Source organism: Euprymna scolopes, chromosome 15 (genome assembly GCF_053919585.1).
Source record: "Euprymna scolopes isolate OS-2025 chromosome 15, ASM5391958v1, whole genome shotgun sequence".
Taxonomy (NCBI): Eukaryota; Metazoa; Mollusca; class Cephalopoda; order Sepiida; family Sepiolidae; genus Euprymna; species Euprymna scolopes.
Window position 1 is genome coordinate 27,578,537 of NC_136496.1, and position 8,838 is coordinate 27,587,374.

At 21.0% G+C, this 8,838-nt stretch overlaps 1 protein-coding gene across 1 annotated transcript in view; it reads right to left on the bottom strand.

The window, feature by feature from the left end:
* The window catches only part of LOC145293756 (transmembrane protein 243-like), a 45,682-nt gene extending 38,697 nt beyond the window's left edge, over window positions 1–6,985 (bottom strand). The window contains exon 1 of the mRNA XM_080140247.1: window positions 6,763–6,985. The gene's annotated coding sequence lies outside the window, so the exon portion shown is untranslated. The remainder of the gene's footprint in view (window positions 1–6,762) is intronic.
* Between the last annotated feature and the right edge of the window lie 1,853 nt (window positions 6,986–8,838).

Sequence of the window (8,838 nt, forward strand, 5' to 3'; positions counted from 1 at the left end):
GGTGAGTGTCTAAAGTGAAAATAAAATGGCAACCATTGAAAACCATTAGAGAATACATTTTTCCCCTTTATAGTAAAAACCGTTGAAAATAGATAAGCTACCAAGCAAATAAGGGAATGCATAAAACTTAGGAATATCACAATAGTTAGCCAATACCGAACTCTGAAAATGTGACAATAATACATGTTCATTCACACAATTCTGAGGCAGTACGATCAGGACTGCAGAACACAATGAAATAAGAATAAAGCTTTTAACATAAAATAGTTATATATATTATATATCATATATATATATTATATATCATATTATATATCATATATAATATATCATATATAATATATAATATATATCATATATATATCATATATATAATATATAATATATATAATATATATATCATATATATAATATATAAAATATATATCATATATCATATATATCATATATATATCATATATATAATATATATCATATATCATATATATCATATATCATATATAATATATATCATATATATATCATATATCATATATAATATATATCATATATATATCATATATCATATATAATATATATCATATATATATCATATATCATATATAATATATATCATATATATATCATATATATAATATATATCATATATCATATATATATCATATATATATCATATATATAATATATATCATATATCATATATAATATATATCATATATAATATATATCATATATAATATATATCATATATAATATATATCATATATAATATATATCATATATAATATATATCATATATAATATATATCATATATAATATATATCATATATAATATATATCATATATAATATATATCATATATAATATATATCATATATCATATATATCATATATCATATATATCATATATCATATATATCATATATCATATATATAATATATATCATATATATAATATATATCATATATAATATATCATATATAATATATATCATATATATATCATATATATAATATATAATATATATAATATATATATCATATATATAATATATAATATATATCATATATAATATATATCATATATATATCATATATATAATATATATCATATATAATATATATCATATATATCATATATCATATATTATATCATATATATCATATATAATATATATCATATATAATATATATCATATATAATATATATCATATATATCATATATATCATATATCATATATAATATATATCATATATAATATATATCATATATAATATATATCATATATAATATATATCATATATAATATATATCATATATAATATATATCATATATCATATATATCATATATCATATAATATATATCATATATAATATATATCATATATAATATATATCATATATCATATATATCATATATCATATATATAATATATATCATATATAATATATACCATATATAATATATATCATAATATATATCATATACATTATATATCATATATACATTATATATCATATACATTATATATCATATATAATATACATTATATATCATATATAATATACATTATATATCATATATAATATACATTATATATCATATATAATATACATTATATATCATATATAATATACATTATATATCATATATAATATACATTATATATCATATATAATATACATTATATATCATATATAATATACATTATATATAATATACATTATATATAATATACATTATATATCATATACATTATATATCATATACATTATATATCATATACATTATATATCATATACATTATATATCATATACATTATATATCATATACATTATATATCATATACATTATATATCATATACATTATATATCATATACATTATATATCATATACATTATATATCATATACATTATATATCATATACATTATATATCATATACATTATATATCATATACATTATATATCATATATAATATACATTATATATCATATATAATATACATTATATATCATATATAATATACATTATATATCATATATAATATACATTATATATCATATATCATATACATTATATATCATATATCATATACATTATATATCATATACATTATATATCATATATCATATACATTATATATCATATATCATATACATTATATATCATATATCATATACATTATATATCATATATCATATACATTATATATCATATATCATATACATTATATATCATATATCATATACATTATATATCATATATCATATACATTATATATCATATATCATATACATTATATATCATATATCATATACATTATATATCATATATCATATACATTATATATCATATATCATATACATTATATATCATATATCATATACATTATATATCATATATCATATACATTATATATCATATATCATATACATTATATATCATATATCATATACATTATATATCATATATCATATACATTATATATCATATATCATATACATTATATATCATATATCATATACATTATATATCATATATCATATACATTATATATCATATATCATATACATTATATATCATATATCATATACATTATATATCATATATCATATACATTATATATCATATATCATATACATTATATATCATATATCATATACATTATATATCATATATCATATACATTATATATCATATATAATATACATTATATATCATATATAATATACATTATATATCATATATAATATACATTATATATCATATATAATATACATTATATATCATATATAATATACATTATATATCATATATCATATACATTATATATCATATATCATATACATTATATATCATATACATTATATATCATATATCATATATCATATACATTATATATCATATATCATATACATTATATATCATATATCATATACATTATATATCATATATCATATACATTATATATCATATATCATATATCATATACATCATATATCATATACATTATATGTAATATACATTATATGTAATATACATTATATGTAATATACATTATATGTAATATACATTATATGTAATATACATTATATGTAATATACATTATATGTAATATACATTATATGTAATATACATTATATGTAATATACATTATATGTAATATACATTATATGTAATATACATTATATGTAATATACATTATATGTAATATACATTATATGTAATATACATTATATGTAATATACATTATATGTAATATACATTATATGTAATATACATTATATATAATATACATTATATATAATATACATTATATATAATATACATTATATATAATATACATTATATATAATATATATTATATATTATATATATTATATATAATATATATTATATTATATATATTATATATTATATTATATATTATATTATATATTATATTATATATTATATTATATATTATATTATATATATATATTATATTATATATTATATTATATATATATATTATATATATATATTATATTATATATATATATTATATTATATATATATATATATTATATTATATATATATATTATATTATATATATATATTATATTATATATATATATTATATTATATATATATTATATTATATATATATTATATTATATATATTATATTATATATATTATATTATATATATTATATTATATATATATATTATATTATATATATTATATTATATATATTATATTATATATATTATATTATATATATTATATTATATATATTATATTATATATATTATATTATATATATTATATTATATATATTATATTATAAATATTATATTATATATATTATATTATAAATATTATTTTATATATATTATATTATATATATTATATTATATATATTATATTATATATATTATATTATATATATTATATTATATATATTATATTATATATATTATATTATATATATTATATTATATATAATATATATAATATTATATATAATATATATAATATTATATATAATATATATAATATTATATATAATATATATAATATTATATATAATATATATAATATTATATATAATATATATAATATTATATATAATATATATAATATTATATATAATATATATAATATATATTATATATAATATATATTATATATAATGAAACTTTGGTCATAACTAGTTTATTATAATAAAACCATCACATCAAATACTAGGGTCTTTGGCCTTTTTTTTCTTTTCTTCGTTGACTGTAAAGTGCTAAAAAAAAAAAAGAAAAAAGTCCTGTGTTTGGGGGTCACCCTGTATACAATGTGTGCGTGTGTGTTCAAAATATAATTAGCCACTGGCACGTGTTTTGTCGTCTACGACTAATCAGAATGGCTTAATTTAACGAGATTCGAAATCGGGACCCCATGGTAACAAGCCCAACCTCTTACCACTCGCCCAACTCGCTGACTGTTGGGATATATCGCGATTTACGTAGATGTTATTTGTTTTTGCGATACGTTTTGAATGAATTCAATTATTTACGAAAGTGCATTTTTACCTAAATGCGAGTTGGGAATACTTTTCCTTTTAACCAATTTATAGAAATTAAACCGTTAGATGAAAGTACAGAATGATTCCAAAACACCCCCATGCTAAGGATGGCTTTCAATATAACATTATTTCAGCACGGTACAGTAGATGCATAAGTATATATATATATATATATATATATATATATATATATATACACACACACACACACACACACCTCATCATGACATCAGATAAAAAAAGCTAACAAATATATCAAAGTGTCAGAATATGCACTTAGTGAACTTACAAGATAAACAAATTAAATTGCTTTTATTATTAACGATGTAAATAAATCTAGTTTCAATAATTTTTTTTTAGTTAACGAATTGTTGGAAAAAAACTACGTCATTACACGGACGGAGGTGGTATAAGCAGGAAGTTAGAAAATAAAAAATATCCCTATTTTCATTCATTAAAACGTACACATATATGACTGGCGTGTTCGCGCGTGGCTCGGTATTTTGGTATTTATGCAGAATACGGATCGTGCTGAAATGGGGATGGGAGGCTTTTTAACTATTCAGTTATCTTTACGATTATTACTTCCATTTCACTTCCGTTTGCTCCTTTGTTTTGAACAGATTTTTTTGCGATATTTTTTTGGGGGTTAATTAAATTGTTATGTGAAAATACAGAATAGGTTCTAACGTTATTTAAAAAAAAAAAAAATCTTAACGTGGGGAGGGGTAATCGGAAATGAAATGGAAACAGTAATCATAAAGTGTACTTTCACAGTAAGATAAAAAAAAAAAAAATTCACTTGAAATTCCAATTTAAAAAGTAGCACGGTTCGTAAACAGCATTCTTTGATTTCATTTGTTTTATTTTTAAATTATTTTTCTTTTTAAGTAGAATTTTAACTATCTTGAACTTTTCAGCTTCAAGAATGCCGCCATTAATTTTATAACCATTTGGTTTCCAGTACATTTTTTTTTTATCGTTTGGTCATTAAAATTGAATTATTAACTGAACAAAATTGTTTTTAATCGCTATTGGAAGCAAATAACTTCCCAAACATTTTAAACATTAAAACTTTTAATTAAATGCAAAAAAATGTCGGAAAAGCCACTAAATCATGGCTTGAGTTTTTTTTTTTTTTTTTAATAATTATAGGGAAATATTTTCGAGTTAAAATCTATTGAAAAACATCGAAAGCCGTTCTTAACATGAGTGGTAGGGGGGATGTTTATACTACGCTGAGGCAGATCGTAAAAAAACTTTTACAGAATACACAATTTCGACAAAAATCACTAAATCACGGTGTGAGTTTGTTGCGATTTAAATTGTTTTGCCTTATTAATTTTAAATATTATGAGGATGAGCGAGCTTTTAGAGTTAAAATCTATTGAGAAATACACATTTTGTATGGAGAAACACACTTTAACTATGTAAACATTACGTGAAGTTTGCAATATGGCTAAAATGGACGGCCGTTTTGAATAATTTATTTTTTTAAACCAATGTTTACGTATTTTAAAGTGTGCAATGGTATTTTTTACGACCTGCCTCAGAGTATAAACACCTCCAACCACCACATGTTAAGAATGGCGTTCGGAATACACCCCCCCCCCATGTTAAGAACGACTTTCGAGATTGGGGTGTGTTTATGGCGAAAGCCGTTCTTGGGTGTTTATAATACGCTGGGGCACGTCATAAAAATTTACCTACAAAAGTTTCACTTTTAAAATGTATACTTTTAAGTGCTCATGCAGAGAGTGATCCGTGGTGAAATAACGTTATTATTTAAAAAGCCATTCTTAACATGGGGAGGGTGTTTTGTACCTATTTTGTACTTCAACCTTACAATTGAATAATAAAAAAAAACATAAAACTTTAATTAAACGTGGAAATATGACCTAAAAAAATAGCGTTGGATCAGTGAGTCCTAATGTAATTAAAGGGTCCTAATGCAGAGAGTGATCCAATGGATCACTCTCTGCATTAGGACCCTTTTTTAAAATTGAGACCCAACTCAGAAGTTTATTAAGCACGAAATGAAATAAGAAAAAAAAAAAGGTATTCTAAATTAAAGACAACAGTAAATTAAAATAAATAAGTAAGAAAAAACTTAAAGTTGAAATTAAAAACAAAAAAATATATTTAAATTGAAATTGTCATAAACATAAGCGAAATTAAAAAGGGTAATACTTGCCGAAAGGAAAACAATTCGATAAAATAATGAGATATAAAAATGTTTTTAAATCCGATTAAGCAAGGAATCGAAATCGATGCTGTTTACGATTTAACTGTTAAGAAATTTAAAACTTTGAACTGCATTTGTAGATTAACGTAGGGTTTCTTTCTAAAAATGATAAACAAATTCCCTTAAATCTCGGTTTTTATACTCGAGAGTAATTGACATCGACTGCCACCTGGCGGACAAATTCAGAATTATTAAAGAGAGATAATTCAGTGCTTAAACCTAGATCACGGCCACCGAGAGTAAGAAAAAGGCCTGTTAACTGAAAAATGTCTGCAGGCAATGTAGGTAAGATTTGTCAGACTGTCAGTACTATATGTGGACCATTTGAAAAAGAGCAATAAAACATTTTTAAAAAGAAAAAAGAACACAGTTCGATTAATACTTAAACTGAACTTTATTCAATATAAAATATAAATATTATCTATGTGAAATTAAGTAATTTTAAAGCAATTTACAATTTAATACTGATAAAACTGAATTATGAAGTTAGGAAACAAAGAATTAAAGAAACATTAAACAAATATTTTTTGGCCTTCGGAACAAGATCAGTGTAGTATCTGTTTTGATGCTACACTTTACCTTTTCTGTCCTCGGTCGGTGGAGGAGAAATCTTTCATGACTGAGATTATTTTTGTTCCTATCCAGAGTGCCTCTTATTGGTAAGCTGGATTTTGCCCACAAGATTATATATTGAAATATTTAAATAACTATTACTTTAAATACAGAAATTATATTTAAAATTTTGATTTTCTGTTCTCCTATGTCCATTTTTCCCCGATGTTTTTCATCAAAATGTGTAGCGTATTAGTTGTCTCACAGGCCATCATCAGTGATCGCTCACTGGCAGTAACCTATGGCGTTTCCTAGAGACCAAGTGACAACAAGTCTCCCCAGATTTCCAGTGTTCTCCACCTCTTGACTACTTGTGCAGATGATTGGATGTTATTGCAACAGCCATTGCCACTGATTTCTCGTTGGCATTGGCCATTGGTATTTCCTGGGGTTTGGGTGACAAAATGCCTGCCCAAGGTACCAGATTTGAACTGCACACTTTCAGTGGAGACTTGATCAGTACTCTCTCACCTCGGTCTTTCCATCCTCCCTGACCCTTCACAACTAGTTGGTGTGGTGTGGCACCAGTCGATGTCATCTACACCAATTTTTTATTATTATTACTATTATTATTATGATAATAATAAGGGTGCTTGTGCAGTGTATACACGTGTATTTTAAATATTATTTTCAAGCTAAATTAAATTTTGTGTTTGTATTACTGTAAACATAGATTGGAAAAAGTTGTCAATAAACAAATATATAACAAATAAATATTATCAAAGGCAAGACAAGTTACTTTTATACCTAACTGGATATGTTTTTAGGGTTTTGTATTATTGTACACATAGATTCGAAAAAGTGGTCAAAAATCAAATATAAAAAAAAAAATAAATAAATAGTGAAATATTCGACTTTCTCCAATAAAAATAAAAGTTCAAACACAAATCCACTTACGATATTTTGATTAAAATTATCCCAAATGTGCAATTATAATAATTATTATCTGAATGACGAATTGTTCTTTTTCTTTAGAACATACATGGACAATCGATGCCTGTTAGCATGACCACGTGGTTGAATACTGGAAGCTGTCTATACCTACAACTTAATCAGGAAGTGACGTTACGCTGTCATACGCATCGACCTTCTTTACTCTCGGTGGCCACACCTAGACACGGCCAAAACCTAGAAAATCCATTTGATGTTTTGTTTTTAACTTATTAAAATCCAATATCTTTGCAAACTTTTAGATTTTTCAGAAAGATAAAACTCTGCATTTAAACACATTAAAAGCAGAATCATATATTTTTTTAAATAATTTTTAGCAGACGTTTAAATTTAAAATTTTTCCAAAAAAAAAAAATAAAAAAAACACTTAAAAAAGAAACAGCCAAGTACATATTTTTTCACCGAAGAAAGTAAAGAATAAACAAAAGCTAAATATATTAATTGTATTCATCAGACCATTGT